Source organism: Vigna unguiculata, chromosome 2 (genome assembly GCF_037176805.1).
Source record: "Vigna unguiculata cultivar grain cowpea cultivar isolate G323 ecotype 2 chromosome 2, ASM3717680v1, whole genome shotgun sequence".
Taxonomy (NCBI): Eukaryota; Viridiplantae; Streptophyta; class Magnoliopsida; order Fabales; family Fabaceae; genus Vigna; species Vigna unguiculata.
The window spans coordinates 21,975,107-22,000,460 of NC_140793.1; the positions used below are offsets into that span (position 1 = coordinate 21,975,107).

Below are 25,354 nucleotides of genomic sequence, written 5' to 3' on the forward strand. Positions count from 1 at the left end.
TATATTGTTTTTTTGTATGCTATTTTGTTGATATAAGTTGTTATTTATTTTTTTGTTTATTTTTTATTTATTTTTTCAGGACCTACCAACTGACTTTGCAGCTTACATTCGGAAACATATATTTAAGAGGTTGGAATTGCAGGGATCGAAGAACACATGCATTGTTCAGTGTAAGTTTTTGGTGCGTAATTCACCTAAGAAGTCAACTAAGATTGGGAAGGGATGGAAGGACTTTTGCATATTCAATCGGTTGAAAGAAGGGGATGTTATTGTGTTTGCAGCTCACAACCAAATGAGAAAGAAGAAGATAAAAGTCTATGTCAAAAAAGAATTTAGCTTTTAATATTTTACTTTTCTTTAATTTTACTTTAGATGGTATTTATGGTTTACTTTGCACTTTCAAGCAAGTTTGCTTTTATTTTGTTTGTAAGACTAAATTCATGGTAATTTTGTTGCTTCTAATAAGTAGAAGTCATATCTATAACTATTATCCGTACGTTAATTATGTTCAACTTTAATATTTTACTTAATTTGATTTTACTTATTTTCATTGTTCAAATTATGTATTATAGTTATGTATTACTTTTATATATATTTCTTAAAAAAACATCATAAGAACTAAGATTTATTTTAATATTTATTTTATACAAACAATATTCAATTATGATAATAAAAATTATTATTTTATAAAAACATTTTTATAAGAGGAATTCAAATTTTTTGTAAGATTTAATTGATTTAAGAAAAATACGATTGAAGTCGTAATAAAGAACTCAATATCTTAACTTGCTAACTGTTTTAACTTGGTATTCCTTTTTAATTATTATTTAGAAATCGTTAACTTATTCGAATACTATCACACAACATTATTTGTTTTATAAAAAGAATGCAATAAAAAAAATTGATTTGTTACTCTGAAACACGTGTTGTAATTCAAATTAAAAAATTTACAGTGTATTTATGTTTTAAAAAGTTAATATTCAACGTATTCATTTTTTATCACGGACAATTAAAAATTCATTGGGCTGTCATTCTTTTTGTTTGACCTGATTTTGTAAAAATTATTTTTATTAGTTTCAGGGTACACTAAATGTAGAAACAAAGTTCTACTTTCATGGTTGACTATTACCAAGCATAGTACTTATGTGTTGGCCCAAAAAGGAATTATAGCACAGATGCACATTCTGAACAGAAGCATAGTAGTGTTTGAAAATCATCAATTTAGACATCGCAGATCAAAAGGTACGCTGTTCAAAATATTGATCAAAAGGTACAATTTTCCATATCAATGACTTGGTTGTTCTGCTTTATAAAAAGATTGTATTTACATTAGCTACCTTAGGAATATTCAACGTGGAAAACTGAAAATGTCCCTTTATATTCAACACATCCTCCAACAAAAATTAATTATTAATCAAAATCTTTATTTTATTCAACTTCTCTTGAATGTGTAAAGAAACATAACAATAAGAGAATGCATAACTTCTGGAAACTTTGAACCGTAATACAAACAAATGGCTGCAAATGATTCAACAAATGCAAGAAGAAAAAGGAAGAGTATTGTCTCACAAAATATTTCAAATATGATGATGAAGTTGTCAGGAAAAATAAATTTAATTCTCATTTCATTTGTTGTTAAAACTTCTTCCAAATAAATACATTTACTTATCATCCAATAGAATAACATAAACATTCAGATGTTATAACAAAGCTGTAAATACCAACACAAATTTTTATTTTGTTTTCTTCACTACAGATACCAATCAGGAAAAATCCATTGACATTGAAGCATTTTCTTCTGCAAATACTAAACCTCTTTCTCATTATACAAATTTTGGTAATCATTTTTTCATTCAATACAAACTGTTGTAATCACTGTTCATTCATTGACAGTGTAGAATTTTTTCATTGTTACATTGTTTTAATAAGTTATTGAATACATCATCTTACAGATAAGTTGTGTTCTTAATTTTTTTTAGGTATTCATATAAAAAATGCAACAGTTGTAATTCCTTTAATAGACTAACACAACTTCTTGAATTTGTAAAAACTACCAGTTTTATCTTTTTTAATATGTTTTTTAATATGTTTAATAGTTTGGATTACATAGTTTAACAATTTTATTTCAAATGAACTTTATCTATTATGCTCCCATCTTACTTTTGAACAATTCTCCTAGTATGGAATGAAAATATTACCCCAAATTCAACTATCAAAAACTCCTTATCTGTCAATGAAGATAGAAATGTACATGATCAAGCAATTCAATCTTCAAATAGAAAGCCACTATTGGAGTTGACATATCGTGGTAAGTTTGTTCATTGAATTTAAAATTCATTCAAATATTTTAATTCCCAACAATGAAATTGAAATGCACAATGTCTTTGTCAATTTATCCATACTCAATGGATATCCAATGAAATTGAAAAAGATGGAGAATAAATCATTGCATTTGATAATCAATATGTTTCATGTTCTCATTCATCTTTATATTTAATGTAATCTTTCTATTGTAAACTGGATACATTTTTATTTAATATTGTTTAATTGCAATTTGCAGACATTGACCAAATTAATTATAAGTATGCACGAACAAGAAGGAAAGTTATTAGGAATCAGAAGATTGTAGAAAAAAGTAATATAAATCTAATATTATTTTATCTTTATTTCAATTCCTTTAATACTTTTTCTATTACTAATATTTACTAAAATTTCATGTAAAGAAATTCATGGTTCTACCTCCATTAGATTTGGAATGGATTGTACTTCAATTGAAATCACCAATGGTCCAATTTTGCACAAAAAGCAACATTAACAACACATGTACCAATCCAACTTATAATTTTGTCATTGTTTCACAGTAGTCAAATGTGAAACCAACACATGTACCACTTTCATACAATATCAAAATAAGAACACAGTTACAAACTAATATATCATCATTTTATATTTCATGTCTATATGAATGTTGAATTCAGTTCATGAATTTATGCATATACTTGCAGGTATGATTCAAAGTGACTGTCATAATACACAACCACTATTGAATACAATTGCTAACATGTTAGATCAAGCATTTGTTGGTAGCAGCTTCATTCCTGCTTCTGTGGATTCTTCTGCTTATTTTGAAGTTGTTAATCTTTTTGATGTTGAAGACAACCAAAGTCGTGGTAATTTGTACTATTAACAAAATTAATTTGAATAATTTAATTACTTTTATTGTTACAAATTCATGTTGCTAATCTTTAAATCAATATTTAGACATATCTAAGCTGCCATCCTATGCCAGTGCAAGACCAACTAAATCATCTCAATATTTAGAAGTTGTAAAATTTTGTCAACCTTCTCTTGAGGATGCTATTACACCTATTTCAAAGATATTGGATTTTGACAATAATTCGAATGAAGATGAAAATCATGGTAATCAATAATGGTTGATTTTAAAGAATAAATTAATATTGTATTTATTTTCCTTTATTAATAATTGTTTTTTTATTTTATTTTAGATTACATAATTGGGCATTTCTCCTCTGATTTGTATTCAAGAGCTGAAATTCAAGGTGCCACACTACTTTTTAGTCAATTTATATTATTATAGTGTACATATAAATATAAATATGTTTTAATTAATAACATATTGTTTTTTATGTACTTAGCAAATGTTGATGTAGGGGACTGTTCCATTGAGTGTCCATATTGTCAAGCTCAATTGTGGTACGAAGAAAGATCTGATAAATGCAAAAGATTGAAACAAGTTGATTTCTCTCTTTGTTGTCGAAAGAGAAAACTCCAACTTCCATTGTTGAAGAAACCTCCACAATTGCTTCAAAAGTTGTTGAAAGGTGAATACACTACAAGCCAACATTTCTTATAGTACATAAGAAGCTACAACAACATGTTCTCATTTACATCAATTGGTGCTAAGATTCATTCATCAATCAATGATGGATGTGGTCGTCCTCAGTTTATTCTTAGTGGTCAAAATTACCATCGCATTTGAAGTTTATTGCCCGATAAAGGATCAAGTCCAAAATTTGCACAACTATATATTTATGACACAGAAAATGAAACAACAAACAGAGTTAGTCACTTTGGGTATGCATACATACTTTATTTTTGTTTTAGCAATCATTGCGTATATAATTGATCCATTTGTAATTTTACAGGTCTGATATACAACAATTCATATTTGATAAATCATTGATCGAAGAGTTGAAAAACATGATTGACAAACACAATGTTCTTCCTCAATCAATCAGAAGAGTAAGAGATTTTATATATGATGATGACCGATCAGATTTTGGATTGAGGTTATTTAGACATCGCTTTAAGAATCCTAGAGTATACAATACACCAATAGCAGATGAAGTCGCAACATTGGTAGTTGGTGATTTGAGCACCTTAGATGTAGGAAGGGACATCATTGTCAAGAAAGTTTATAGTCAGTTGACGAGACTACATGAAACTCACACATGTTTCATTCCTCTGCAATATCCTTTGATTTTTCCATATGGAGAGGATGGTTATCATGAGGATATTCCAATTAGAGATTGTCAAAGATATGGTCAAAGTAGAAAGAGAATTCAGATTTCTTAACGAGAATTCATTGCTTTCAGAATATAAGGTAGAAATGTTGAATTTGGTAACATTGTACACTTACGTAGATTGTTTCAACAATTTTTAGTGGATACCTACACAATGATTGAAGCCCAAAGGTTGTCTTTTATAAGAAATAATCAAAAACTCATTTGTTATGATATTCTAAATGGGTTACAAGAAGTTGTTAACAAAGGTGAAACTGATCTTTCTTCCATTGGAAAGCGTATAGTTTTGCCAGCTTCATTTATAAGTGGTATGAGCTACATGTTCAATAATTGTCACGATGCTATGGCCATTTGTAAGAGGTATGACTATCCAAATTTTTTTATAACAATCACATGTAATGTCAATTGGCATGAAATTCTTGATTTTGTAAAATCAAGAGGTTTAACTACTTCAGATAGGCCAGACATTGTTTGAAGAGTTTTTAAAATGAAATTAGACCAAATGATGACAGATTTAAAGAAGAATAATTTCTGTGGCACAGTCAATGCAGGTACACAAACTACATTTCCATCATTTAGACTTTTTATCGCCAATTGTTTTGTGTAATAATTATGTTCAAATTTTAGGTATGTATACAGTTGAATTTCAAAAGAGAGGTCTGCCACATACATATATATTATTATGGTTGAGTGACTCAAACAAGTTAGAAAAAATGCAAAGCACATAGATGAAGTAATCTCTGCTAAACTTCCTCATCCAGATCTCTATCCAAAACTTTTAAAGGCTATTAAAACATATATGGTCCGTGCGAAGCCACTAGATTCAACTCACCGTGCATGAAAGAAGGTCAGTGTTCTAAATTTTTTCCTAAAAAATTTAGACATAAAACTACAATTGATAAGGATGGATATCTTGTATATAGGCGTAGAGATGATGGTTTATTTGTGTTGAAAAATGAACATAAATTAGGTAATGGAAATGTTGTGCCTTATAGTCCTCTTCTCTTAATGCGATATAAAGCTCATGTTAATACAGAATATTGCAACAAATCAAACTCAATCAAGTATTTGTTCAAATATGTCAACAAAGGTCCTGATAGAACCACAATGAAAATTATAGACAAAGAGAATGATTCTACATAAATGCATATTGTTGATGAGATTAAAAGATATTATGATTGTAGATATTTATCTCCATGTGAAGCAGTTTGGAGAATTTATGGATTTGATATCCATCATAGATGGCCTGCTATTCAACGTTTAACTTTTTACCTACAAGATCAACAAACAATTTTGTTTGAAGATGATGATAGAATTGATGATGTATTGGAGAGGAATGACAACATCAATACAATGTTTCTAGCTTGGTTTGAAGCTAACAAAAGATATGAGGAAGGAAGAAACTTGACCTATGTTGAATTTCCAACAAAGTTTGTTTGGATGTCTCAACAAAGGCAATGGAAACCAAGAAAGCAGGGTTATAATATTTGTCGACTGACATATGTTCCTCTAGGATCGGGTGAATGCTATTACATGAGAATCTTACTGACAAAATAGAAAGGTTGTATTAATCATAATAATATAAAGACAATTAATGGTAAAACATTCTCTACATACTAAGAGGCTTGCTAGGAATTAGGATTATTGGCAGATGACAAAGAATTCATTGATGTTACTAAAGAGGCTAGCCATCTTGCATCTGAAAATTAGCTTAGAAGGTTATTTGTCTCTTTGTTAATCATGAATACAATGTCAAAGCCAAAAGTTGTTTGGGATGCAACTTGGAATTTATTGGCAAATGGTATCATATATCAAAAAAGGACAGACTTGAAGATACCAGGTACTAAATATAAATAATCTCCATTCTTTATTCCATATTTTTTTATTCATGACATGTTTTGTTTTGTAGGTTTTCAAATGGAAGAACATGATTTACATTATCTTTGTCTCCTAGAAGTAGAAGAACTTCTAAATTCCAATGGACGAGCTTTAACAGATTATAGTTCCTTTCCTCAACCTGATCTTTCAAATTCATTCAAATTTCATAACAGGTTCATTATTGATGAAATGAATTATGATAAAGAACAAATGGAGAAGCTACATCACTCTCTATTGTAGTCAATCACTAATGAGCAACTACATGTTTATAACATAATTATGATAGCAGTGAATTCAGATGTAGGGAATTTCTTTTTCTTATATGGTTAAGGTGGGACTGGAAAAACATATTTGTGGAAACTTTTGTCAACTACTATTAGAGAAAAGGGAATGATTGCGCTTAATGTAGCTTCAAGCGGCATTGCGTCTTTATTGCATAACTGATCATTCTACTTTTTGCATACCACTAGCAATCAATGATGAATCAACGTGCAACATCAATCAAGGAAGTCTTCGTGCTAAACTATTGGTGGAAACAAAACTTATCATATGGGATGAAGCTCCTATGATGAATAAGTTATGTTTCCAAGCTTTTGATAGAACATTGAGAGACATTATGAGAGCTAGAAATGATTTTAGATAAATCTTGCCAGTAGTAAGAAAGGGATCAAGGTATGATATTGTGAACTCATCAATTAACTACTCTAATTTATGGCAATATTGCATAGTTCTTAAGCTTTCACAAAACATGAGGTTAAAAAGTGCTATTTCAAATGAAATTGCAATAGATATAAAAGAATTTGTTGATTGGATTCTTAAAATTGGAGATGGAAATATGAATTTGAATGAAAGTGGTGAAGCCAACATTTCAATACCAACAGATATTCTAATTCAAGAAAGTGAAACACCTTTACTTTCTTTAGTGAAATTTGTTTATGGTGGTCTAATTGAAAATATCATGACTCCTAGCTTCTTTGATGACGGCGCTATACTTTGCCCTACAATTGATAGTGTTGAACAAGTAAATGACTTCATTTTATCTTTGATTCCTGGTGAAGAACAAATTTATTTAATTTCAGACACTCCTTGCCAATGTGGTGATGATCAAGAAATTCAAGGTGAGTGGTTTACTTAAGAGTTTCTAAATGATATCAAATGTTTAGAAATTCCAAATCATAGGATTAAATTGAAAGTTGGCGTACCAATTATGCTTTTAAGAAACATTGATTAAGCAAATGGTCTTTGCAATGGTACAAGGTTGCAAGTTATCTCTGCTACGGTAATAACAGACAAAAATGTTGGTGACAAAATTTTCATTTCAAGAATGAACTTGACACCTTCTTATTCCTGCATCCCGTTTAAATTTCAAAGGAGGCAATTTCCAATATCCTTATCCTTTGCAATGACAATAAACAAAAGTCAAGGCCAAACTCTTTCTAAAGTTGAACTTTATCTTCCTCACCCAGTTTTTACTCATGGACAATTGTATATAGCAATTTCTAGAGTGACAACAAAGAAAGGACTCAAAATTTTAATTCTGAATGAAGATGGAAAAGTAAGCAATACAACTACAAATGTGGTTTACAAAGAAATATTTGAAAATCTTTGATAAGAGGTATACAAATTACTTTAACAACATTCTTATAATTTTTCAATTATTGTATCTTTAACTATAATTCCTTTCTTTTGTTGCAGATTATAATATGCAATAGTGTATAATATACACTTTGAGGATTTTTTTGATAGTTGCAGCGATATTGAAAAGTACATGGTCATTGATACATGTTTGAATTGCATTATTTGTTGTCCAACATTATTTGTTGTCCACTTATGGATTGATGTTTTGAACACCATGGTTGCTGCAATACATATATTATAACTGTTATAAAGAATCTCAATTGTTGTTATTTTAATTTTTATTTCTGGCTTTACTGTATTGTGAAGAAAAAATATCTACCTACATGTTCTTATTCGTTACTGCAATACAAGTGACTTTACTGTTATAACTCTTATAACACCCACATTGATTTTGAGTAACAGAATGTCTCAAAAAATGTATAACAAATATATAATATAATATTTTATAGTTATTTGTAAATGCTTTATGTTTCAGTTACTTTATATATTAAAGTATCTACAAAAAAACTATTTTACAATTAAAGCCATTGTTTGCACGTGTTACTGAAGTTGTGCTGGCAGTTTTAGTAAGATTCCTTTTCTTTGTTTTCACGTGATGATCTTTGCCCTTCCATTTCCAACTTCCACTTTACAATTCCATCCAGAATTTTCACTTATCCATATATTTCAACCGTGACTTTGTTCTGCAATTAGAGGAATGGAGATGGAGCAAACTAGTACAGATGGAGCAAACAACACAACAATACTTTGGAAGTTCAACACAATCTACATATGCTGTCAGGTATGCTGTAAATTTGACCACAGAAATACATATTTGAAAAGCATTGATACTTGTTGTTGTATGTGGTTTCTGCTGTCAACTCTATCATCATCATTCCCACTGTATCATCCTCATTAAAACGTTAAGATTTTTGCCACAATGGTAAACAAAGATATGGAGATATAGTACGATTATATAGGAAAATGTGTAGTACAAATGGAGATAAAACCATCCGTGAAGATATGGTGCCTGATCTTTAATTTTCTATCATATGTAGGTTAATATAGAACTGAAATTTCTTTTCTTTTCAAGTATTCTAAAGATTTAAAATTTATTCTTATTTTAGTTGTTATTTACTGTGTTTAATGTTTTTTATTACTTTATAAAGTTTTAATTTATTTTTCATTTGTAATAAATACATACGACTTTTCTAACCATTTATTATATTTTGAAGAAAAACAGTTTGTACATATATATATATGTTTGCGTTTATGTTTTCATTTCCTTGCAGAGAAAAATTTCTTCACGTTTTTATTTATTGTTGGAAATTAATTTACTGTCTTTATTAATTTGTAGCCATTTGGATTTGTCGATCGACACTTTGCTGTTGCTTATGCACACAAATTAGGTCCACAGTGGCACTTGGTAGATGTAAATGGTAAGAGTACGACAATTACCTATAACATGGATTCAAATAAACCAAAAATCACAGAAGGTTGGAGTAATATGAGAGATTTGTATGACATCCAAAGTGACTCTCATATGTAGTTTCAGTATTTGGAAAATTCTTTATTTCACGTAATCATGTTTAAAGGTGGTTGTACACTAAGGAGTTTGACAACAGTTATGTGCTGTATCAGTCATCAAGAAATAAGATCTATATTTTCAGTCAAATAATTGACAAAGTATCAAAGCAAAGCAAGTCACTTGGTATATTCCTTATGATTTCTTTTTATCATTTGAAGTATAATTTAATATCAATTTACATATAATTAAATGAAAATACTTAATGCACTAACAATAACCTTTTGAATCATGCAGGACTTGCCATCAAAGTTTGCCAACTTCATTCGGGACGAGAATGTATAAGATGTGTTTTTTATAGGACCTAAAACTATAGTCAATTGCAAAATCCTAATATGGAATAAACATAGAAGTTCAACAAAGATAGGTCAAGGTTGGAGGGTATTTTGTTCTGAAAATGAGTTAAAAGAAGGTGATATTGTTGTCCTTCAAGCAGACAATGATTTTATCGAACCAAATATTGAAGTGTTTGTTAATGGTTGTTGTTGTGATTAGATTAAGCCTAATTCTGTAATATTGTTGTTCAAGATGGTGTATTTCATGACTTATGTTTATTGAACTTGATTATATGACATATTTTCTTTGACGCTTGATGAATATGGCTTCAATTGCGAACAAAAATTATGTGTACTTCACAATATAATATATTGATCAAACAAAATATTTCATTGAAATGAATATATCATTTTATTGAAATGAAATTTGTTATTATTATCATGTCAACAATATCATTATCTAAGTTTTAACATTTTATATATTAATTTATACTTCTTTAAATTTTTAAAATTAGTGAATCAACAATAAAATATTAATCTAAACTTTTTGTTACACATTTATAATTTATAATTAATAATAAAAATAATCCCGTGCATTGCATGGGTCAAAGAAACTAATATATTAAAAATAAGGAGGTGTGGGAATTTTAATTATATTTTTTATGAGGGATAGTTTGGAAAGTACAATTTTTATGTGGGTGCAGGAAGAAAAATGGGAAGGTGCAGAAGCACCTTGCATTTATGTTCATAACTATTTATATTGTCATGTATAATTTCTTTAGTTTCTGACTTATGTGTTTGCATTAACACTTGCTTTTCATTTAGTTCATTTATTTTGAAGTTTTCTGTATAATTTTTAAATATGTTATACATGCCAATTTTCATTGCAAATGCTTATTTGATCTTTTCTTATTGTGAGACTTTGTTTTTGTTTGTCTTATTATGAGGCTCTATATGGCAAATGTAAGTCCAACAAAAATCACCTCCAACCCCAATCTCTGGTGAATCAATGAGTATAAAGTCATGCTGATTTAATAAGTGGTTGGTGAAAGCATTTAAAAAATAAAGTAATCAAGTAAGCGGTAGTTTTAGTTGATTAAACTTAGCATGATACATAGCTTTTAAGTTTAAAGAATAGGGGTTGAAAATGATGGGTTGTAAAGTAAATTGGAGAGATAGAGACGAAGCTATGAATCCAAAACACAAGAAAGTGGATTTTATCTTAGTGGGCTTGGGTGTTTGGCATAATATGGAGGTTATTAATATTCTGTTTGAAGTTTTATTAATATGCAGTTGCAATGTATCATATTTTATGAGTCAATTCCATTAGAATTTTATCTCCAAAGTGCATCAATCCCCATCATCTTGTCTTTTGTTGTTCCACTCCCATTAATAATTCATTTCAAACACTCTCTTTTCTGCTTTAAACAAAAATCTGTTGCCATCCAACCAACACTCGTCCCTCAAAACCGAGGGATGCTACCATTCTTAGGGATTCATTTTTTATAAAAACACTATTTTTATGAGAAACCATAAGTAATATTAAAAAATAGAGATAAATAGCATAACATAGCATGATAGGAAGAAAATAAAAGGGATGTTGAGGTGTGACATAGCATAGCATAATAAGATATAATATCTTGCTTCAACATGTGATTATACAACCTCTAAGTTCTATTGGAAGAACACGTAAACTAATATGTGATTGTACAACCTCTGAGTTATGACCTTTCTTAACTCATATCTCACAAAATATCTATTTATTATCACACTTTTAATTAATATCCTTTTCCACCAATTATTCTATCACATATTATATTATAACATTACATAACATAAATAGATAAAACCATATTGGTTTATTATTATTAATAAGGAGGAAGAGTGAGGAATATTTGACAAATCTGAGTTGCAAACATTTTATATTCCAAAATAAAATAATAAAGCAAGGCTTTAGATGTCAGCATCTACTTTTGAAAGGTAACAAAAAAAGTTGATTCATACGTTATTCCTTTGAAGACAATCCTTTACTTAGGATGATAGTTTTACCTAGCTTGTTCTAGTTGAATATTGGAATTGTTGTTGGAAGGAACATGTTTATTATAAGGGTTAAATATGTTTTTAGTCCCTTAACTTTCAATGAATTTTGGAATTAGTCCATTTTGAAACTTTGGACCAATTTAGTCATTCATCTATCGAAATACGTGGATTTAGTCCTTTTAAGCAAATTTTGTTAGGTTTATTTGATGTTTCGTAGGCATTTCAGGATTGTATTTGAGTTGTTTATACTGTTTGACACATTTTTGCTTTAATGTCAAGTCAAATACTATTGTGAAACGCGCTTGAAATGTCAAATAAACTTAACAAAATTTGATTAAAAGGACTAAATCCACGTATTTCAAAAGATGAAGGACTAAATTGGTTCAAAGTTTCGAAATGGACTAATTCCAAAATTCACTGAAAGTTAAGGGACCAAAAACATATTTAACTCTTATTATAATTAAAGACAAAGAATACTATTACTTTAAACTATGTAAGTAACACACCTAACTTCAACATGAGGAGGTTCGAGTTGATAAAAATCTTGCTACGACATGAATGCTCTCAAGTTAAATGTGCATATATCAACTTCTAGTTGCTCTTATTATGAAAAAAATGAATATGTTAGATATAATATCTTATTTATACAAACTAAGTGCTTGAAATTATAGGAGGAGGTTTGTTCTAGATTTAGTGACTTGAGATATCATATATGAGCTACTCATGAGGATGCCTAATCCAGCACCAAATTGGAAAAATATTTTGCTGATATGAAAGAAATTTTGTTCAATGAGTTTATGGTAAGTAATCATTTAGTTAATGTAATGAAATATTTTTGTATCAACTATTGTATTATAAATTAATTTAATTAATTTATATTGATGTATGACAAGTATCATTTTTCATCAACTTATGATCGTTGTATGGCAAGAAAGGTTTTGAATTTGACATGCATGGATCGATATTCTGACTCTTTATCTAAGGCAAGGAAAAAGGCTTAAGAAAGGACAAATTCAGACAATATTCAAGACTTAAAGAGTATTGGACCAAGAGCCATTAAGACAGAGATGTGGGATGGATTAGTAGACATATGGACAACAAAAGAATGGAAAAAAATTCTACTGCAGGTAAGAGCAATAGGGCTGCCAAGTCTGATGCCATGATTCACATAGGAGGATCACGAAGCTTTCGACAACACTTGAAAAAAATGGTATTCTTACTTTCCACATTTGATAATAATATTGTAAATTATTATATAATCTATAATTGGGCCAAAACTTAAGCTTTGGTTGATTAATTACTATGTTACTCCACATGCTTTATTGCTAATGTTTGTGTAAAAATAAATAGCATAAGCCTTCTGGTCAAATGGTTTTCTGAAATTTATATCGATAGCTATTGACATACATGGGAAGATTAAGAATGAGAATGAGCAGTGACAACCCAAAAACCATTATCTGTCTTGAGTAATTACTCGACCTTAGTAACCTTAGTAATAGAAAGCTTCTCATAATGTGTGTCTAGTGCGTAAATTATGGACAAAAATTAAGAACCTAATTCTTAATTATAAGTCACAAATATAATGCATTGTAATTTGTCACATTCGAAATGCAATATTAGATAGCAATTGTTTGTCAGATAGAAATGAGTTGAAAATGTTGCAGATTCAAGCATATAACTAAATTCAACTTAGTAAGTTATGCTCTCCTTTCTACAGCTTTTTTTCTGATTAAAATGCCCCATCTTAGAGCAACTTAAAGCTTAAGCCCCTCCATTACAACTTTATTTTTGAAAAAAATAAGGTTAATAGATATTTCGAGTATAAAATAATAATAACCAAACAAAGCTAGAAACTAATATTTTAGAAAACAATACAACTAACTATCAAAAGTTTTTGTTTACCAAATATTAGTACATGTAGGATGACATAAACTTTTCAATTGTAACTAAAAACAATTAAAAATTGTTGTAGTTTTAGCTAGGAAAAACTTTAGATAGATTCGGAATCAATAAATCATAATATTTCTTTTAATTTAAAACTTTAAGAAAATAAGTGTATTTTTTTCTTATATATTGTTTTCCAAACTCATTTTTACTCTATATGAAAACTAAACTGATACTTAAAAATTTAAGATAAATTAATTGAAAACTTTAAAATGCTTTAAGATAAATAAAACTTAATCTAAGATCTTGATATTGCATGTGTTATTATTCTGAAAAATACTTGAAAACCTTGGTCACATGATAGAAAGAAATAAATATTTTGGAATTGGTTAGCTTATAACTTTTTGAAAGGAGATAAAAAAAGATATGGAGAGTTGGAGTTGTATTGTACACGTTTGATATAAACCAACTTCCACACTAACGTGGCAGAAAGTAAGATGAATATGTTTTTTTTACTATTATTAAGGAAAGTAATGAGCTTTCATACAAATTGCATTTTTTACAGGAAGAAGAATACAAACGCCCAATTTCTTATGGTGAATTATACAACAAAGTTCACAAAAGAAAAGATGGTCAATATGTGTCAAACAAAGCAAAAAGCTTCATTGTAAGTATGTGTTTATTTTATAAATGTTGAACTACTTATTTACAATATTGCTAACATATTGATTTGATGTAAGAATCATATGAAAATGCTATGACTGAAAAATATGGAGAAGACACATCAAAGCATTCTATAGTTGACTCTGGTGTTTGGATAAAAACAACTGGTGAAAATAGGAAAGGTAGAATTTATGGAATTAGTCACAATTTGGATCTTGTCATTGGTCCACATGTTTCATCCTCAACAATTGAAAGTCTCTCGTCCCAAAATCTAAATCCAACAACTGAAGAAATCACTACATTGACTACACAGATATCTAATTTGCAAGAGCAAGTGAAAACACAATTGCAAGCACAGACTGATATGAAAGCATTAATGCAAGCACAAGTGAAGGCACAAGCAGAAATGCAAGCAATTATGCAACAACATATGCAAGAGTAAATGCAATCTTTTAAGAGAGAATTATTGTCTGCTTTAAAGAAACAAGAATGAAGACATGCCTCAAAGAATCCAAAACTTTGTGTTTTAATTGTGTTGATGCATTACTTTTTCTTGATACCCTCAGATGCTTTTGTGTCCTAAAACTATTATACATTGGTGGAAACTTTTATGTTGTTTTATACTATTTGATGGACATACTTTGATCATTGTAGGATTGATTATCTATCCTTTTTAAATTGGTATTGCAAATATTGGAGGTATTTAGACACTTTTTATGAATGATTTATTTTCTTTGTCTTCTTTTTTTATTATGGGCATAGGTTTATGGACATGACTCATAATAGAGAGTGGATAACAATGAAGTAATTGCAATTAACAAATAATATTTGTAGGAGATTAATAGAATTGCAATAAATTAGCTAATCAATTGTGATACAAATTAATGATAAAAGAATTGCGACAAGTTAACTACAGATTAGCGATAACAAAATTGCGACAGATTAGCTACGGATTAGCGAGAAAAGAATTGTGACAAATTAGCTACAAATTAGCGAGAAAAGAATTGTGACAAATTAACTATGGATTAACTAGAAAAGAATTGGACAGATTAGCTACGGATTAGCTAGAACAAAATTGCGACAAATTAGCTACAAATTAGCGAGAAAAAAATTGCGACAGATTAGCTACGGATTAGCTAGAAATTTTAAAACTTTTTCACTTCAATTAGAAAGTAAGTAAAGAGAGATTAGCTATGAATTAACTACAGATTAGCTACAAATTATATCCCTCTCTAATTAGCTACCTGTATTTAGCTATGAAAAGTTCCCTAACAATTTGATAAGTAATTTGTTGCAAAACGTTTTAACTATGAATTAGCTATAAAATTTTCCATAGCTAATATATAAAATTTTTGTAGTAAAGGAAAGAAAAAATCTTTCAAAAATGTCTCGTCATACCTTTTTCACACAACCGTCTGTTTTCTATGCTTTCTCTTCCACGTACGTCATGTCCACACGCACCTTTACTTGCCACGTCGTACCACTTATAAAAAATAAAAAAAAATGACAAAACCCCTGCCCACAATAACTGTTGTCGCAACCAGAATTGCGACGAGACGACGAACCGAAAAAGAAACAAGTTTGAAAAGAGATTTGGGAGTCGCCACCATAGTTATTTTGGAAAACCATAAAGATAAGACAAGTCTGTGAAAAGCCAGATTTTGGATCCGGGAATCGGTTACGCATAGGGAAGGTGTTAGCACTCTAAACGCCGGGCGGTACCTTTAATTAAATATGCAAAGTTGATGTGATTTTCAAAATGTTAATTTTCCCCAAAAATAATGAAACAATAATATTAAAAAGAAACAAAAATATTTTTTCTTTTTGGGCCCGACAAGGATTGACCTTGGTCCTACGTATTCTCATTCAAAATGAGAAATCAGGGTTACGTAGTTCTTTAAAAGATATTTGAAAAACAATTGAGAAAATGATTTGATTTTTTGGAGATGAACCTGACAAGAACTGGCCTTGCTCCTACGTATCTCACAGTGGAGAATCAAGGATCAAGTAGTTCTTAAAAATGTTGATGTTTTTATATTTTGAAATTTTATATTTTTTTGGTATTTTTGAATTACTTGAAAATATGTGTCATACGACGCGAGCGATCGGACAGAGACTAAAAGGGAAAGAAAATCATTTTTGAATTATTTGGGAAAAGTGTCACACGATGCAAGCGGCCGGACAAATACAATAAAATGAAAGAGAACTTTTTTTGGATTTTTTCTATTATTTGTAATTTTTATAATTTTATAAAAAGATGAAATTTAAATAAAAAAGAGACAAAAGTGGAATATAAAAAAGGGAGGGTGATTGAGTAATGTAAAAGGTGCATGAAATAATGAGGTGTATTTAGTAGAGATGGGAGTGCAACAAGTAGAATATAAAACAAGCCCAAAAGTGACAATAAAAATGTAGAGGGAGTGGGGTCAGTAAACATGGTGGTGCAGGAAGTAATCAGTGAAGAACAGTGGTGTTTGCAAGCAATAAAGCCCAAAACGAAAATGCAAAGCAAAGGGAGTGGGAATAGCATGCAGGGGGTGTATAAATGAAATGGAAACAACACACAAAAGAGGGGTACAAAATTGAAAGCGGGGGTGCGTGGAGCAAAAACGTCTCAACCCAATTTCCACCCAAACTAAACCTAATTAAAAAATAGAGCTTCTTCTTCCAGCAGCCTCTTCTCGTTTCCCCTTCAAACCACCACGACTCCAATCTGCCACTGCACGCCCCCACTCCGCTTCACCACGCCACGACGCAACTGGCTCACCGGCGACAACAATTGACGCTGGAGACGTCAACACCCTCCTCGGCGGCTCGATCGCTTCGTCCTCACGCACACATCGAACCAGTCGGCTTCTGCATTTTTTGCACCTTTGACGGCCAACCAACGTCGCTGCCATCACCTCCGTTTCATACTGGAGCCGTCGTCGTCGCTATTGGTTCCCACTCGTTCTCCATGCACGGACCTTGTCTTTGTGCGACACCCAAGGTCGTTGTCGTTAGCTCATCTTCCGTTTAAAGCTCTGTTTCCACTTCTTTGCTCATCTCTCCGATATGATTGGATATGGATGATTCAGGTATATGAGGCTTGAGTGTTTGGTACTGGAATTTGGGTTTGTATTCTCTGTTCTTGTGGTTGGGTGTGAAAATGATAATGGAGGAATTTGGTGTTTATGCCTATTTGTGCAGGCGAAACGCGCAGGCGAAGGTGATGATGCCCGTTGGTGACCGTATGGAATAGGCTGTTTTGGGTGAGTGGAGTGGAGAAAACTAAGAACGAAAATGGCAGCTACGTGTGGGTTGCAGAAAAATGAACGAGGAAAATGATGATGGTGAGCAAGTAAGCGAAGATGAAGGTGTCACTGAAGACATGTTCCATAAAACATAATTGTTTACGGTGTTCTGTGTGTTTGGATTCTGGTTTGGCAGTATCTTGCAGGTGAAATGTAATGATGAGGGTTGAAGGGTTCAGTCGAGGGTGATAATGGAGATTCAAACAACAATGTAATGTACACAACAAATACAATGAGTCAAATAAATGACAACTCAACGACTACATTGTATTCATTCTCAAACACCACACATTGTATTCATTCTCAAACACCACACAACAGCATCAGGTTCACCTCAAACATTCAAGTATTTACTTACCTCTTACAGTCTTTATCAGTTGGTGGCTTCACGTCTCAATCAATTCTTTCCTCCTTGGCTTGTTTGTTTCTCCTCCTTTGTTTTCATGGCTGCCTCTGATGGAATTGTCTCCCTTCTACAATGAAATTCTATTTGAAGTCTATCCAGAGTGCATATGAATCTCTCCAAAAAATGTGGCTCAGCCTGCTAATGTAACTGCTAATGTAACGTTCTTCCCCTCCTTTGTCTAGGCAGTTGCTTTCTGCCATCTAGCCAAGCCGTAACTGCATTGCTACCGCCTATCATAGCTGCTGCTGCCATTGAGGTGCAGTGATACATCTCCCATCATTTCCTCTCTTACGTTAAGACCCAAAAATGCACTAAAGGTGAAGAGTTGACCATCATGAATGAGGCGAGATGACCGGAGAGTTTCATAGTAAATCAACTTTAATCACTTTTCATTTTTTTTATATTTTATTTTTCAAAAAGAATAAAAGGAAATAAAATAGGAAAAGTAAACAAAAATGATTAAAATTTAAAATTTAAAGATAAAATCAAAAATCAAAATAAAATAAAATAAAAAAGGATAAAATCAAAATAAAATAAAATAAAACAAGATAAAATTAAATAAAAATTAGAAATAGGATGAAAGTAAAAGTAGGAATATATCTATACTCAAATTAACGCTCACTTTTTCCTATTTTTTCCTTTTCCTAATTATTTTAAAGTAAAAAAAATTATTTTTTTACTCGGATGAAATTGGGTGTTAACAGCTGTAACATAGGCGGGTAACAAAATGGTACAAATTAAGAGATCATTCTATCATTGTCCTTATTAAAATGTCATCTATAGTAGCAAACAATAAGAACTCTAGACTATATAAAATGATAAGCACCAAGTTTCTTTGTTTCTTATTTTTGTTTTAGAATAAGTAGTAGTAGATGTGGTTGAATTCCTCACGTGAGTGATATTTGATTTTGGTTGTAAAATCCTTTTAATGTTTATTCGTGTTGATGTTTATCTAGTTTCATATATATATATATATATATATATATATATATATATATATATATATATATATATTTGTTTTGGTATAAATGTGACATGCATATTTGTTTGGAAATATGCTTTAAGGATGATGATGCTGAATTGACTAGAAGTTTACAAAGAGAAATTGATGAACAAAGCCCGAGAACAACTCGAATGAAGACAAGAAGAATGGACAAAGTTGCTTATATTTTTTATATTTTAATCAAGTAGTATTAGGCAATGAACCAATCCAATGTTCGCAAGCCCAGTACCAGTAGGGATAATTCAAAAAACTGTTAGTAAGGTGAATTCCTTTATCTTAGTATTGTACAAGTCTTATTAACACACTTTGTAATAGCATAGTTTGTTATGCAATATATCTTAAATTCAGCATGCTAATTTTCAACATCTTTGTACGTATTAAAAATTCAAAATATATAATGCGTAATCATATATAAGCCTAGAACCATATTGGAAATATATGTCATTACAATCAAGGAATGACTATTTGAATGGTGCCACCTATGATAGGCTTCACCTCCACTTGCCATAGCAGTTTTGTGAACTCCCCTTGATGGGGTTCCCTTGTGACTTCCCAACATACCCCACAAAGCAACAGTTCATACACTACTTGGAGAGCTATGTTGAGAGGTTTTCCATTAGGCCACGCTTCAATGAGACCTTAGACATGCTGAATTTGATGCCACTCTTGGGTTTTGGAAGGTCAAGAGTTTTAACAAGAGGGAGGTGGCAACAAATTTTCTATGTAGGTAGCTAATTGTGGCCACCAATAAGAATGCAGAGGCAGTGCTGCCTCAGATTGAGGGAATGGGGGACTTTGGTGGCACCGTAAAGCACACGAGTCTTTATAATAGTGGGGAAGAGTTTCGCGGGAAGACAATGGTGATGGTAGCTTCCAGGTATTGAAGAATATGAAGAGGTTTTGAGACTAATTGTATCTATAAACGATTATTAATTATGTTTGAAACTTTGTTGTAGATGACAACGTAGGAAGTCTCAACAATGTTACGGTGTGGACAAAATTGCACAATCTTTCTAACAACAATGGAAAATACTCTATAGAGACACAAATCCATGATGGACCTTACAATGTCATAAAAAAATGGGACTATGCTGGAATGGTGGAGAAAATAGACAATGGTGAAGGCAAGTGTTGGACTACCAAGGTGGGTGTGAGATATTCTTAAAAAAAAACACTTGGAATTTGGAAACTCGTATAAAACATCCTTAACAAAAAAACACTTACTAATTTTTAATGTTGTGAAATTAATTATGGGTGTATTTGAAGGTGCACTGTGAGGAGGAGCTAACATAAGCAATAAACACAACAATAGGGAGAAAAAGGAGTTGCTTATGCTTCATTGAAGTGATAGTTAAGAGCGATGATACAAGTAAGGAATTGATTGTGTTGGGAACTAGGCTTGCAGCTTTTAATGGTCGCCCACCTAAGGATAATTAAGATTTCACAAATCTTAACTATTGTTTAAAATTTGTTTATAATCATCCAAACATAATATTTTATCATTATACAAATTGTCATTAGTCAATTGTTTGAAAAAAAAATGAGTATCAACAAATATTTTTCTACTAAGAACGTGGTCTATATAGGGCTAGGTTCATGTTTGCATTAAATAAATAGAAAAGAGGATTGCTTGATTTGTTAGTGATTTTGCTGTTTGTATGTTTATTGGTTTGTAATTGGTATTAAGTATCATGTTAAGTACAAATAAATGTTATATGCACAAATTATAAATACAAAAAATCTAAAATATTTGTCTTTTATAATTTTTCTTTTATTTTAGGATTTATGTATTATTAAAAAATACGAAACGAACAAACAGGTAATACCAGGATTTTTAAATCGTAGGCATTAGTAAGGATTTTGAAAACCCCAGACAATAGCGGGGGTTTCAAAAACTCCAAGCAGTAGTGGGGATTTCGTAGCGAGGGTTTCGAAAACTCCAGGTAAGTTGTGTTTTTTCAGGGATTGCTAAAAATCTCCAGTAAACTGTTAGCCACGTTGTTTCTTCCAAAAAAATTGTAAATCCCGGATAAAGCCATTAGTGGGGTTAAAACTTATAAAAACGCCAAATATAACCCCACTAAAAATAATTATTTTTGTAGTGTATGGATAATTATTTAGAATAACAATTTTATATTATTATTGTATTTGTTCCTATGTGTTCGTAGCTATAAACATTTTATGAATATTATTTTCTATTAGATAGCTTATTAGATTAACATAATAGTAAACAACCAAGTAGTTTTAGGTTCATAATATAAATAAGCTTATGTTGACTTTTGTAATTAGTTTAGACTCATTTTCAAGGAAGCTTGTGCTTTGTAAGCCAAATTCTGTCTAGGTTGTTGAGTGGCTTTAAATCATATATTTGAAATTCTAATTTAAGGTGGCAAACCTTCATCGAATTATGAATAATTTTTTACTGTGGAATATTTCTCATCTCCAAATATCTTTCTGTATTTTGTATTTTTATTAATCCTTCAATGAAATTTTGTTTGATTTTTTTTTCTCTATAATACTAATAATGACATTTAATACTAACATTTTTAGTTTTCTAGTATGATCTAATGTAAGGTTCCTACAACAAATTTTGCAACTAAATGTGATTTTTTCTCACATATTTTTGTATTTGATGATGTAAAGTTGAGGTTTGACCTTTACTCCAATTAAGGACATGATGAGTTTTCACATTAATAAACCATAGTCTAAAACTAAGAGTATTGTTATAGATAATCAATAACTTTGATCATAACAAATAATATCACACACTACAACAATTTATAGTTTAGACCACACTAAAATAGATAATGGCTAAATAAATGTAACCTAAACATATAATAAACAACATTTTTATAAATGATGTATAAATATCATGAAAGTCCATGATTATATAATTGTTGCTTTAAACTATGTGGGCAAAACTAGTAAAAATGTGGTCTAAAAATATAGGTAAGGTATAAAATCAACATGTAAAACTGTTGTCTATTGTGAGAATTTTAAGCAACGGTTTTAAAAATATTGTCATACTAAAAGTTGTTGTCTATTATCTATAGCTACACTCACCTATACCACGCCTAAAAAATTGTGGTCTAATCTTTAAACCACGATTTTTATAATTTATATCATAATTTTATGCCGTTGTCTAAAGTGATTTTTGTTGTAGTGACATTTTTCTTTATGAAATCAAGCTACTTAGTATGGCACAAAAAATATAAGTTTATATGATATAACAAGACCATATTAGGAGAAAAATCATTAAACTATTCAAGCACTAAAAGACTAACCTAACCATTATTAAACGCAGATATGCAAAGTATTAGACAAAGATAAAAGTGAAGCTCATGGCTTTCACAAGACAAAATTTGAACTGTAAATATAATCTACTCCTACCATCATTACACTCAAATCCGTTTAAAACGTTTGAAAAAATAGTTAAGACATTTGCAAATTTGCTCCCACACTTACGCTTGAACAGTGAACACCTATAAACAAACACAATGTTAATGTTGTTTAAAGAATAGAAAGAAAATGCTTCATATAAACTTTAATTCTCTATTTTTCAAATTTTTTCTGTTTATATCACTTTTTTTTAGGGTTAAATATGTTTTTGTCCCTTAATTTTCAGTAAATTTTGGAATTAGTTTATTTCAAAACTTTACACAAATTTAGTCTTTCATCTTTCGAAATACGTGAATTTAGTCTTTTTAATCAAATTTTGTTATGTTTATTTGATGTTTTGTACGCATTTTAAGATTGTATTTGAGTTGTTTATACTGTTTGACACATTTTTGCTTTAATGTTAAGTCAAATATTATTATGAAACGTGTTTGAAATGTCAAATAAACTTAACAAAATTTAGTTAAAATGACTAAATTTACATATTTCGAAAGATGAAGGACTAAATTGATCCAAAGTTTTGAAATTGTCTAATTCCAAAATTTAATGAAAGTTAAAACATATTTAATTTTTTTTTATGTTGACTTGTATGAGTGTAAGTATATAAACCCTTTAGTCGGTTTTCAGTTTGTCATCGTAGGCTTTTATAGATTCCTTTGTCATTATAAGGTTTTGTTTTTATTCATCCCTCGGGTAGCTTGTGGCCCGCTCCGTTTTATCTAACATTGGTGTTATTGTACTATGATCTTATATTTATTAGTTTCCCTATAAATATTAAACGATGCTCTTGTCAGAATCTATATGGATGAATAGTAAAAATTTTGTGTAATTTATTAAAATTGAAAATTTTTATTTTATTTTATTTTAGCACCACTTTGTTTTTTGTAAATGTTTTCATTGATATGTAAAAATATTACTAAAGTTATTTTGTATGATATATTTAAGATATGATAAAATGTTACTAAGTCATTTTTAATGTTTTAGTAACATTCATAATATTAGTAAATGTTCACACACATGTATAATAAATGTTCTTAAATTGAAAAAAACAGAGCTATTTATTCCAAAGACTTCTGAAAAGAAAAAAAAAAAAACTTTGAATTTTCTAAATTATCTTTAAATCTTGAAGGAAAAACAAAAGTTGAGTGTTGGATCTTTGAATCTTTAAATCTATTCGAGTTGGATCTTCTAACCATCTACCCTGTGCCTTCTTTCTCCAATGTAAACTTGAGTATGTGTTGAATAAATTAATGTATTTTAAAGCCTCTTTACGTAAGTTTCATCATCTCAAATTATTTTACTTTAGCTTTTATTATTGACATTTTTTGATTTCAAATTACTCTTCTTTTATCATTTTGTGTTTTTTAACTAACGACATTGATATTTTGACCATAACTATCTCTTACAATTTAAAGTGGTATTTTTTATGTAATTTTGAAATATAAAACAATGAAAAAAATAAAAAATTACTTAAAAATGTCAATAAGATAACATTATATTAAGCTGAGGTTCGGAGTTTCTTTTCCTTAAAGTTATTGTAGGAGTTCTAGAGAATAAAAAAAGGATTTCTCTGTTTGCACCCTCATGATTACTACTTGCACTCCATACTCACATAAAAAGATTAAAATACCACCTCTGTAGCCATGACTGTCAACATCTCCGCCGCTGTCACCATCCATTGGTGCCTCCAACTGCACTTAAGTTTTCATCGTTGTTGAACTTTTCGAGAAGAGGAAGAGGAAGGGAAGTTCGTTCTGCAAAGCCTATTCTGAAATGTATTTTGTGTTATAGAAAGCTTGTTTTGAAATCATGATTACATCTCATATATATTTCAGAAATTTTATTTTGGAAATTTGGTCTAAAGATTCATGGTATCATATATGTTCCGAAAAACTTGTTCTAAATATTCTGCTCTAGAAAATTTATTCAAGAATGTATTTCATGTGTTCTGGAAATTTTATTATGGAAATCCTGTTCCTCAAATCCTGTTCCAAAAATTCTAGAGAGGTTGTTTCGGAAGATTTTCGGATCAGGTAATATTGAAGTGATCTCAATGAAAGGAAACATGGTTCTTTTAAGAAGTGTTAAATATATATTTTTTGTCTAGAAACTATTTATTAGAATTGTATTTTATCTCTAATTCAAAGTATGTATCAATTTCATCCTTAGAGTTTATAAAAGAATATAAAATATCATCGATTTAAAACAATACCTAATAACGATAAAGTTTATCTATCGTTAGTGCAACTCTCTCTCTTCAGGATAGCGTGACAATAATGGATTGACTTTTTTTACAAAAGTCAACATTAGTTAATTTTGTTCAATTTTTAATTGATTTCTTTTATATATAATTTTTGTTGGAAAATTGAAGTTGTCGTTCAACACATAAAAATTAATTAAAGTTAGATGATTTTTAGCGAGAAAAGATTCTTTTCTCTCAACCTCTAGTGGAAATCTCCAACACATGAAAATCGTTATGTGTATTGGGATGAGGTTTTCGCAATCTCTAATAAAATCAAAATCACACTTTATCTCAACTATGAAATCTCTTCATGAGGTTCTTTCTCTTACAAACCTCACGATTTTATAGGATTAGAAAGGGAAAATTTAAGCCTAATTTGTACTACAAAATTAGTTTATAAGGTGAGATTTTTACCTATTTATATTGAGAATTAGTTTATTTAAGCAATGTGAGACTTTCAACATTCCATCACGTCGAGGTATATATATTTTATGTATGAGACTAGACATTAATGAATGATCTTATAGC

General features: G+C 30.1%; 1 long non-coding RNA gene and 2 pseudogenes across 1 annotated transcript; all 3 read left to right on the top strand.

The window, feature by feature from the left end:
* Window positions 1-4,221: 4,221 nt before the first annotated feature.
* LOC146888443 (uncharacterized) lies at window positions 4,222-8,031 on the top strand (annotated as a pseudogene).
* Window positions 8,032-8,757: 726 nt separating this feature from the next.
* On the top strand, window positions 8,758-14,928 carry LOC146888444 (uncharacterized; annotated as a pseudogene).
* Window positions 14,929-17,109: 2,181 nt separating this feature from the next.
* On the top strand, window positions 17,110-18,279 carry LOC114173120 (uncharacterized). Its single transcript, XR_003602453.2, has 2 exons — window positions 17,110-17,563; window positions 17,676-18,279. It is a non-coding gene; the product is annotated as an uncharacterized LOC114173120 (long non-coding RNA).
* The last annotated feature ends 7,075 nt before the right edge of the window (window positions 18,280-25,354 follow it).